The sequence below is a fragment of the Nicotiana tabacum genome, chromosome 13 (genome assembly GCF_000715075.1).
Source record: "Nicotiana tabacum cultivar K326 chromosome 13, ASM71507v2, whole genome shotgun sequence".
Lineage (NCBI taxonomy): Eukaryota > Viridiplantae > Streptophyta > Magnoliopsida > Solanales > Solanaceae > Nicotiana > Nicotiana tabacum.
In genome coordinates this window covers 83,398,349-83,410,442 of record NC_134092.1, presented here as the reverse complement: position 1 = coordinate 83,410,442, position 12,094 = coordinate 83,398,349, and the positions used below count along the sequence as shown (strand labels likewise).

The 12,094-nt window shown below is 40.0% G+C and overlaps 1 non-coding gene across 1 annotated transcript; it reads right to left on the bottom strand.

The window, feature by feature from the left end:
* Positions 1–943: 943 nt before the first annotated feature.
* Positions 944–1,050, bottom strand: LOC142168508 (small nucleolar RNA R71). The gene has a single exon (XR_012698365.1). It is a non-coding gene; the product is annotated as a small nucleolar RNA R71 (small nucleolar RNA).
* Positions 1,051–12,094: the final 11,044 nt, after the last annotated feature.

Below are 12,094 nucleotides of genomic sequence, written 5' to 3'. Positions count from 1 at the left end.
TAAACTAAAAATTACTTAAATATTATTTAAATTCAATCCTTGTGGAGACAATAATTAAATTATACTATCTTTTGCTAGCGGGCATCAATTTCGTGTTGTGTTTTGTGCTCGTCAAAATTTGGCGTCATTGCCAGGGATTGGCAATCAATAATTTTCAAAATAGTTTTTGGTGCTAATTCAGGAATCAATTTTATATTATTCTTCACGATTTTTCTCTTTCGTGTGCAAGCAACAGGTTAAGTTCGTTGGCGTATGACTCAATCTTCTTCAAAAGAAGTGATACCCTACAAACCGAAGTTGGAAAAACACATGCGACAACTGAGAAGAGAGAAAGAACTCACTGGACAATTCTTGGGGAAATCTTCAACTCAATAGAACATGGATAAAAATGGTGAGGAGGTAGTTGATTTGGCTACACGGGAAGCAGCCCAATAGAGAGAACAAGATGCACGGATAGCAGCTGAAGCTACCCTTAGAGCTATTGATGAGACCGTGGAAGAAGATGGGGGTTGAAGATTCAATCTAAATCCACACCTAATTGAAGACCAGTTTGAAAATATGGCTCCCATGTCCGGGAGAGCATTGGGTGAGTATGCCAGACCAATCTACAATCAGGGACTGTCAAGTGTCAGACCTCCACCTATAGCAGCAAATAATTTTGAGTTGAAGCAAGGCTTACTTCAAACCATCCAGAACAACTATGTCTTTAGAGGGAAGGCGAATAAAGATCATAACACTCACTTGATGGACTTTGAGGAAATCATAAACACCTTCCAGTACAACGGAGTATCAAAAGATGCGGTCTACTTAAGGGCATTCCCCTTTTTCAATGAAGGATGACACGAAGCCCTGGCTTTGAAGCCTACCAACTGGATCGATCAGGACATGGGAAGATATGACTAAAACGTTCCTTGACAAGTACTTCTCAGTTGCAAAAATAGTGAAATTCATAAGGGAAATTCACAACTTCTGCCAGAAGGATACTGAAACGGTCTTCGAGGCTTGGGAACGATTCAAGGAAATAGTGAGAAGGTGTCAGCATAATGGAATCGAATTGTGGATGCAACTCCAGGACTTTTGGTATGGACTGACACCCTCCTCACGAAGAACTCTGAGTACTGCAGTAGGCAGTCCTTGAATGAAGAAAACTTCTAAGGAGATTGTTGTGATTCTTGATGAGCTCTCTAAAGATGCTATCCAATGGCTTGCTGAGAGTAATGATATAAGGAAATCAGTTGGGGTTCACTAGCTAGAATCTTACACATCAGTGCAAGCCCAGCTAGACACTATGGCCAGAGAGATAAGAAAGTTAACCTTAAAGGTCCAGAGCCAGCCATCATCACTTTTTGACTTTTATAGAATGGGTCATCCAATGCATGAGTGTCAAGCCTCGAATATAGATGATGTGGTAAATGTTGTGGGAAGCTTTGACAAAGGCAACTACCAGAGTAGTGATAATTCAATTCCATGGACTAGAGGCACCCCGAATTTTCAAGGAGTTCACCCAGTGGTAGTGCAAATGCATGGCAACAGTATAACTCCAGACCATAGGAATAAGGAGCTCCAAGTTTTCTAAATCAGTAGAGGATGCAGTACCAGCCTCAATAGTCCAATCAGTCTAGTATGGAAGATCTAATGAAGGTATTTATCATTATGACAGATGATAGACTTGAAACTCATGGAACGACTATCCAAACTTGGAGATACAGGTAGGATAACTTGCGAATCTATTGTATGAGAGGATTCAAGGAACTCTCCCCCTGATACTGAAAGAAATCCAAAAAAAATAATAAATACGGTGTCTTTGAGAAGTGGGCACGTATTGAACGACCCCATTGCAAAATAAAAGGATGAGTTGATTGAAGGACATGTAGAGATTGTGGAGGAACATAAAAATAGCAACATTCAAGAAGGTGAAGTAAGGATAGATGATGGTCTGAAGAAGAAGGGTAAGACAAGAGATCAGAAGAAGAATAAGGATGGGAATTTAATGAATGAGGAGACTGATGAGAGCAAATACATGCCTGCCCTACCTTTCCCCGAGAAGCAAAGAAGATAGAAGCTGGACAAACTATTAGGGCATTTTATAGAAGTTCTCAAGCAGGTGTATGTGAATATACCTTTCACAGAGGTGCTTTCACAAATGACAACCTATGCTAAGTTCCTGAAGGAGATATTGTCCAACAATCTTAAGGTGGAAGAGACATCGAATGTCAAGCTCATAAAGCATTGTAGTGCTATTATGCAAAATAAGCTCCCTCAAAAGTGTGGAGATCCAGGGAGTTTTTACTATACCTTTCTCTTTAAGAAGTACTAATTCAGGTGCTTCTATTAATCTTATACCCTTGTCTATTTTCAGGAAATTGAAGGGAGAGATTGGAGTAATCAGATCTATACCTGTGTTATTGCAGCTGGCGGATCAGACCACAATCATACCTGAAGGAATAGTGGAGGAAGTGCTAGTTCGAGTAGACAAATTTGTGTTCCCTGTGGACTTAATCTTGGTGAACATGGAAGAGAATAAGGAGGTCCCTCTGATTTTAGGAAGACCTTTCTTGGCTTCTGGCAGAGCTATTCTGGACATTCAGGAAAGCAGCTCATGCTAAGAGTGGGGGAAGAAAGAGTGATGTTCAAAATAAAGGGAGAAATGGGGGCACCTAGAAAAGAGCTGATTGCACGCTCTGAATTCAAGGCAAGGGCCCTAAAAGAGTGAGTTGTAGAGGGTAAGCATGATAAGTGTGGGGTGTACCCAAAGAAGGCAGAAAATTATTTTTAGCATGAATGTGTGCATTGGGTCGGGCGTGCAAAGTGGATCCCAACTTCGTTAAAGACCCCGACTAGATGATTCATGGGAAGTTCTTTTACCTCTTCCTTTTTATTTGTGTGTCATAGGGACATGACACAATTTAAAGTGTGGGGTAGGGATGTAAATACATAGATGCATATCTGTTTTTCTTTATTTATCTTTTTGTGTGTTTTCGTCATTGTTTTGTTTGGAAAAACATTAAAAAAATTTACTGTTCCCAGCGATGGATTTCCTCGACTGTCTTCTTGAGGGATCAAAGTCGAAAAAGAAAAATAAAAAAAGTTTTTTTTTCTTAGGTAGTGTAACAATTTTCCCTTGATTTTTCTTTGTGAAGCGGTTCTTTTCCAAGGGTTTTGCTTGAACCGAGTATAGTTAGTTTTTCTTTTGTTAGGAAATTTAAAGTCTTGTGCTATGGTGTTAAATGGAGATAACTTTTCTTGACTTTGTTATGTCTTGAGAGCGGTGAATGCTTTAGTTGTGACGCCTAGGCTCAATTCTTGACTCATGTATAACGGCCTTAAAATGTTTGATTTTGACGTTGCTTAATTGATTTGACTAAAGAGTCGGGATAGATCCAGTCCTAAGCGAGTTATGTGTCATGTGTGTGAGAGGTTTTTGTGATATTATGTACATATGAGTTGATGTTTAGAACTTGTCCCCATGTGTTTACAAAGCGAAATGGCAGCCTTGTTCAGTCTAGGAAGTGATATAGGTATTTCTTTGTTGAGCCAGTTATATGCTTGTAACCCACCTAACTGTTTTGTATACTAGTTAGCCCCGTTGATCCTGTAATCCTATTTGCTTGGAAACCACACTACAAGCCTGGCCCCTTTTTGGTTGAATTGATTATCTGTTTGAATATTTTACCTTCTTGAGCACTTGAAGTTGTTACGAGCTTGTAAAAACTAAGTGAAGGTATGGTTGGATTTTTGAGTGGAACTATTGAAAAAGCATAAACGTGCACTTTTATAAATAATTGTGAGAGCCACGTGTAAGGAATTGAAAAAACAAAGTAAATTGTCTTGAAAAAAAAATTCAGAATTTAGAAATAAGGGGGAAAAAAGTTTGTTCTTGTAGTAGAAAAGAAAAAACTAAGTCCTTGCTAGTGGTAGTTCTCATATTATGTATGCTTAAAGAAGGTGGGAACTTGGTGATATTATTGTGTGAAGGTTGCAGAGTGATTCAACCCAAGTGTGGAATTTAAAAAATATGAATTTGTATGTTTTAAAGTGCTGAGGGAGGTATAGTTACTATTATTTAAATTGTATCATACCGGTTCTGAGCCTACATTATAACCAAATAAAGTCATACTTGATCCTTGACTGAATGGGCTCAAATTAGTAGAGTATTACACTATGAAAAAACATATGGTACATCTTCGGTGGCACATTAATTTTATTTCTAAGAGTGAGTTAATTCTTTCTATCTTGAGTATCTAATTATTCTTGAACTTTTTTGTGTGTGGAACTACTCTCTTTTGTTGGTGTGAGGGCACATGACTTGTGAAGGAAAGGTAATGTCTTTGGCCTCTGTGTTAGAGTATGTGAGAAGGTTTTTGAAGAAAATATAGGGTGTTTTTGAGTCAAGTCTTGAGGCTAGGATGTTATTATAGGGTGCTTAGTCTTCTTTAAATATTCTTGGCATGATGAGTTAGGGAAGATGTTTGATGAAAAGGTCGTCTCGAGGTGAAGTCTAGTTTGATTTCTTGAAGACGAGCAATGTTTTAAGTGTGGAGTGTTGATGATAGTCTAGGAACTCATATTTTTAATTATATTTCGTACTCTAACTACTACACTTTGATTATATTTGAGCCTAATCATTAGTACTTTGTACTTATTATGTGTGTTATACTGTGTCGGATATGATTTTGAGTGAAGAAGCAAGTTTGGAGCTAAAATGGATGCTTTGAAGTTTTGAAGTCTGAGTAGAAGCCCAACCAATTAAGTCAAGATCACGTTCGAGAGTCGAGGACCAAGTCTGGATATCAAAAAGTGAGCAAAAAAAAATTACTCTAAGAAAAATACACAACCGCGTCGCGGGGTGCGCTGCGGGGCACAAGGTGCTAGTGCAAAATTCCTGCAGAGTGGAAAAAAACATGCTCTCATGAACCTTTCCACTGGCACGGCGCATGGGGCGATGCGAGGCGCGTCGCGCATGTGTATTTTCCTTAGAGTAATTTCCTACTTCGGCTTGAAAATGGTAGTTTCGTCTAGGTCCGTTCCTACATGGTATAAATACATCAAAAACGCGATTTTGGGATGACTGTTTTACCTACGGAAGATTGGAAGAGCATTGGAGACTCAAAACACAAGGATTCACCATTCTTTCCTCAACTCAACACCCGAGTTTGGATTGAATTTATATTTTTCATTATTCAACTTTATTTGTAATGGCTTTCTCCATGATTATGGAGTAATTTACCTTAGGGTTTGACGGATATGGTATTTTGATTGATATTTGTGAATTTTAACTCTAGTTCTTTGCATGAATTCATTTATGCAGATCTGAATTGATTGCAACTCTATTCAATAGTGATATTTTGGTGATTATCTTTGCATTATTTTATTTGGTTTAATTCAGTGATTCTTTTAAGTAATCAAAAGTGCTTGTTGAATTGTTGATTAAATCAAGTTAGGAGAATAGTCGAGAGATGTTTTCCTAAAGACTAATCTATTAATACGTTCTTGCATATTTTCATAGTGCTTTATATTAATTCATCTCGTAGAGTAAAGATTTAATCGAGAGAGGAGTCTTGACTACACGTTTGAATTGATCATCGAGTGAATTTGTAAGAATCATTAGAACATTAGAGTATATTGAACTAGAGTTAGATCCCGAGTAGCCATCTTGCACCTATCCTATCATGACCCTTATTTCTCTTATCGATTATTTTGGTGTTGCTCAACTCTTGTCTTTCTGTGATCAATTAATTGTGTATCTCAACGAAAGTTGCTTCAGTTCTAATTTCTGATATGGATCAAATATGCATAATTGATCAATTAACTGTGTATTTGACTAAAACATATGAGAGAGTCCTAGGCCTTCCCAGTTTGAACGCAGACATCATTGTTCAAGATGCTCAAATGCAGAAACCAATCTTTTTCCATCATTTTGAATCTCAATGAAAGTAGGACCCTTAAACTTCCTTTTAAAAGTATTTATATTTTAATTCTTTAGAACACAAGGTAACGTGTGTCATTATATAAGTTTCTTCTTTTTTACCGGTACATGATATGTATGAATCAAAGTTTGCTGGTATTTTTTATATTGTCACTGTACTTGTGTACTCCCAAATTATAGAAATTTCTTTTCCAAATAATGTCTGTTAAGATAACAATTTTGGACTGTCCCAACTTCTTAAAATCGATAGGTTATTGAGAGCATGCGGTTAAGGGTACTCAGAGGTATGAAAAGTATGATAAATTCTCTTTTATAGACTATTATATGGTGTTATTTACTTATATTGTATTGGTTCTTGATATACACCTTGTGTTTTAGCACAATATTCCGTTAATTGGTTATATGGATGTCTCTGATAGTAAAATTGTCACGACCTCAATTTTCCTCCATAGGATGTCGTGACTGCACCTAATCTCTAAGATTAGGTAAGTCTAACACTTACTAAATTAATAGAAGAATTCAACCATCAACAATAAATACGAAATAGAAATCTTTATACTTACAATTCTCAAAATTGGTAGTACAAATCATAAGCTCTACTGAGTTTGCTAGAATAATTCCTAAATACAACTGTTTAGGGATGGAATTAAACAGTATAATGAAAATATCAGAAGGTGACTCTGAGGCCTGCGAACGCGACGACAGGTTTACCTTGAGTCTCCACAGCTCGACCATCCAGATAATAATCAACAACAACCGTGGCACCTGGATCTACACAAAAATATGCAGAAGCGTAGTATGAGTACACCACAGCGGTACCTAGTAAGTATCAAGACTAACCTCGGTGGAGTAGTGACGAGGGACAGTCAAGATACATACCGGATTAAACAACCTGAACAAGTGTATAGGTGAACTAAAAGAGAAATAATATTAATATAAAGCTAAGCAGGATAAGCTAGGAATACAAAACAATACTTGCAATGATACACTAGTAACAACAATATTCAACAGGAAGCAGTCAGGTAGTAATGTTGTAGAGTAACTGATCACAGTCTAAGTCTAGGAAAACCAAATAAAGGAGAAAGCAAGCAACAACTCAATAAGAACAACCGCTTCCACACCAGATCTGTTCAAGTATTTTTACGAGGTATCGAACCTCATAATCACATCTCACGGGTCCCAATTCATAAACCCTAATCACTTGGCATCTTGTGCCCACATTACAACTCATAAACGCATGGACGACTCACGTGCCAATAGAACAATCCTCACACATAAGGCAAGAAGACAAGAGTACGTATAATGGTTAATCAGGATTTACCTTTAAAATCGATATGGGTGATTTAACTACGTGTATGCTTGTGCAAGTGTTCTACCATGATTCCAGTCAACAAATAAGAGAAGAGATAATGAATGGCACACAGAAACGATCACCACGAAATGTACAGTGTAATAAAAGCAACAATGAAGTTTGAAGCAGTGCCCAGATAACAAGATTAGCTACATAGAACTGAACAAATAGTGCAACACATAGAAAAATAATTAATAGTATGCTAAGGAAAACAACAATCAAAGACAAGTGCACAGAAAAGAGGAAATGGCCACAAGAACCTTCCCGAGGTACCGCCTCGTAGTCTCAAATCGTAAAATGAATCACAAATTTCTTATATCACCGCGGGAGCCTTTATATTTAGTTTTGAAAATTATTTTCCTGAAATAGCATCCCGCGTTTTAGCCTATCTTATCACACCGCATGGTTTTTAGTAGTTTCCCTACTAGCCACGCATTTCAAGCCCACTTTATCTCACCGCATCTGTTTCAATACCTAGACTCTATATCACCGCATACGTATCAATAATAACAACAGCACGATAGAAACCTCGTGCAACACAATAACAACTGCACAGCAGAAACCTCGTGCAAATACAATAACAACTGCACTGCAAAAGCCTCGTGCAAACACATAACAACCACATGGCAGAAATCTCGTGCAAACACATAATAATTTTCTCAACAAGACACGTATGCCAAAAATATAACAACTCAAATAAATGACTTTCACAATATATGCCCACATGCCACAACATTTCCTCAAAACAGTTTCAATATCACAACCAAGTATAGACCTTAGCTCAACAACACTGAATACAACGGCAAATACAACAATAACACGAGAATACGGCAAGTAAATCAATACAAGAACTTCCAAACGCAAAGAAGCGGAAGAACGAATTCACAGAGAAAGTCGACCCGGGCCCGCGTCTCAGAACCCGACCAAAATTATAAAAATCAAATACCCATTTGATATCGAGTCCAACAATACAAGAATTACACAAATCCGATACCAAAATCTCGCTCAAATTCCCAAAATTTGACCTAAAAACTTTCCTCCATTTTCCCCAATTTTTCAACCCAAACCACTAATTATATGATGAAATCAAAGACATAAACATGGAATTTAACCAAACCTAAGTAAGAATCACTCCCTTGAAAATCTCTCCAAGAATCGCCTCAAACCGAGCTCCCAAAATCAAATTTGTGTTATGAACTCAAACCCTCGTTTTGAAATATTTAAGTTCTGCCCATACGACCCTTCATCGCGAATGCGAAAATTGCCACGCAATCGCGAAGCACAACTCAGCTGCCAGAAATTCAAGCCTACACGAACGCATCACTATACATGCGAACGCGGACCACTGCCTCCTCAGACCTACGCGATCGTGTTCCTCTTCACGCGGTCACGAAGAACAACGCCTAAACTCAGTTGCTGCTTCACTTCTTCTATGCGAATGCGGCCCTTACCCACGCGTTCGCGGTGCTCAGACTCCTCCACCTTACGCGATCGCATGCCCCAACTGGCGATCACATAGAACAAACTCCCCCAGCTTCCCCAATTAGCCTACGCGATCACGTACAAGGAAACCAGATACAAACATCAGAAAAACTTCAGCACATCCCCAAGTCCAAAAATTGATCTGTTAACTATCCGAAACTCACCCGAGGCCCTCCGGGACCTCAACCAAATATATCAACAAGTCCTAAAACACAATACAAACTTAGTAGAGCCTTCAAATCACTTCAAACAATGCTAAAATCACGAATCGTGCATCGATTCAAGCCTAATAAACTTTTGAACTCCTAACGTCTATATTCGATGCCGAAACCTATCAAATCATCTCGTTTGGCGGCATAAGGCCTCTAGCAACTTAGTATCATGTGTTATGACTTGCGTGTGTGGTCGAGTTCGGTTTTCGGATGATTTAGGGTCAATTTGGAAGAAGAATTCTTATTTTAGAAGCTTAAGCGGTAAGAGTTGACCGCAGTTTTAACTTTTGTGTAGACGACTCTGAAATGACATTTTGATGGTTCCAATAGCTCTGTATGGTGATTTGAGTCTTAGAGCATGTCTGTATGCTGATTTGGAGGTTCGCAGGTCATTTTGGCGTTAATTGGCGAAAGTTAGAAAGTTGGAAGATTTTTGGAAAGATTGACCGGGAGTGGAATTTTTGATATCGGGGTCGGATTTCGATTGCTGAAGTTAGAGTAGGTCCGTAATTTCATTTATATTCTCGTCCTCTTAAACAAACATTCATCCTCGAACGTGTCAAGACCCATTCCAAAGTCATCAAATCACTGAGTGAACAACCATACATATACCCGCGGGTGATCCCACGTCACCACAATCCACATAGGCCCGACGACACCATCTCAACTGAATATTATTCCTTCCACCCATACTGATAGGCCTTAGAACCAAATTTTCCACCATCCATTTACTTCCAAAAGACCCAATTCCCACATCCACACACGGTACCGACCTCAACCAGCTACAACAACTTATGCCTACACCCACAAGGTACAACCACACGATGTAACACATCACACATATGCCCATGAGCACATCTCTGATCACAATAGCTACCCTTAATCAAATCCAGCACCGACAATCAACCTCATATCCGTTAGAACCCTATTTCAAACCTTTACAACTCTGACAATGATGCAAGAAACATAAAGACCACGTAACTATTCACTCGAATCAACAAGTCACATCTAACGCCACCGGGACACACACCTCGCAAGCTAAAACTCAATAAGCATAACACGAACATCACTGAATATGTAAGGAGAAACACATAAGAGAACTATTAAACAAGCCCGGCAGGCACAACTCCCTATCAGTATCAGACTATGAATCAATTTCACAAAGGGAGAATCGAAGCATATGAATAAATTACAAGGATCTCATCCTGATATAACTCCACCGCGGCCTGTAGCCCGGTTCAAACATATCAAATCACATGAAGACGCGAGGATCCCATCCTCAGCTCTGAATCGCAAGTAGAATGCACATCATACCAACCGAAACCTACCACTAGTTCAATTCCTCTAACAAAATCACAACACATACTGAAATTCCACTTTGGTAGAGCATCTAAATCACAAATCGTATCACCCAGAAATCGCATCAAAACCTACCGTAATGGGAAACAGAGAGTCACTTCTAGTTTCATAACTCTCAATAATGAAAAATAAAATAAAATGATAGACACGGGCTACCACTATAGAATCTGCCAATGGGGCTAAACACATAAATAGAGTACAAAATCATGAAACTCACCCATATGTGAAATAAATAGAAGGACTCAACCCGATAAGCAGAACGGGAACCAAAATACTAATGATGCTCCTCTATAACAAGTAGAAACCATATCTGTACGACATTATCGGGTGTCGCGGTCTCAGCCCTACCGTAGAAACAGATCAACGGGTCAGGCCTCCCCTTCTTGGGCGCTCTCTACTCTCCTGACATGCACCCCAAGCCGGCGGTGCAGGGATATCAGCAACTGGAGCAGAACTCATAGCTTGAATATCCCGATGTGACATATTTTCTCAAAGTCTGGGACAATCTCTCACAATGTGGCTGGTATCTCCACACTCAAAGCAACCTCTTTGCTGATGTGGCTATGGAAGTTGCCCGATACGGGTACCCTGAGACCACCTGAAACACCGTGCGAATCCTTAAGTGCAAACTGAACTAGTTGACCCATAAAACCTCTACCATGTTGTACCCTGCCTCCAAAATAAGCACCAGTAGATCTCTCCGGTCTATGAGGCCTCCTAGCCTCCCTGCCCTCTCTCTCTTATACCCTGCATGCCCTCTAATCAGTGAGCGATCTATTCCATCTGCTGAAATAGAACATCCGACTCCAACTCCCGAGCCATGTTGAACTGGATATCATGACTGAGCTCCCTTCAATGAACCTGCGGACTCGCTCTCTAACTGTGGCAACCAAGGTAAGTGCTTGTCTGGACAAATCGCTGAATATAACGGCATACTCTAACACTTACATAGTTCCCTGGCACAGCTGCTCAACTCCACGCGCCATGCATCCCGAAGGGTTGGGGGAACAAACTCTCTCAAGAACATCCCTGAAAACTGAACCCATGAAAGTGAAGTTGCATCGGCCGGACTATCCAACTCATACGCTTGCCACTACTGATATGCTGCTCCCTTAAGCTAGAACGTGGTAAAAGCAACCCCAATCATCTCCACAATACCCATAGCGCGGAGAATATGGTAGCACTCCCCTAGGAACCCATGCGCATCCTCTAAAGCCAACCCACTGAAAGTAGGAGGGTAATACTTCTTGAAACTCACAAGTCTAAGTTGTTCTTCCTCAGATATTACTGCCCTAACCACGGGATGAACTGGGACAACACAATGTGCCGGCATGACACCTGGAACCTGACAAACGTGGACTCGTTGCTCTGGAGTACGGGCGGTGGGAGTCTGAGCTTTTCCCCCGATCTGTGAAGCAGCTTGTGCAACCGGAATCAACCCCGCCTGTGCCAATGTACCAAACGTGCTCAGAAACTATGCTAAAGTCTCCTGAAGTCTTGGGGTCACATCAGGCGCCTCCGATACCCGTACCACAACAGGAGCTACTAGCGGCTCCTCAACAGCTGCACTAACAGGCACTCTAGCTATAGCACATGCTCCTCCTCTACCTCTTCCCCAGCCCCTAGCCATACCGGCTTTGGGGGCAGCGTCGTCGGTAACTATTGCTTGTGTCCTCACCACGATAGGAATGAACTCGCATGATAGGAATTAAAGAAATATAACTGTCCTAATAGTTCCGTAGCCTCTCAAAGATAAGCGCAGGC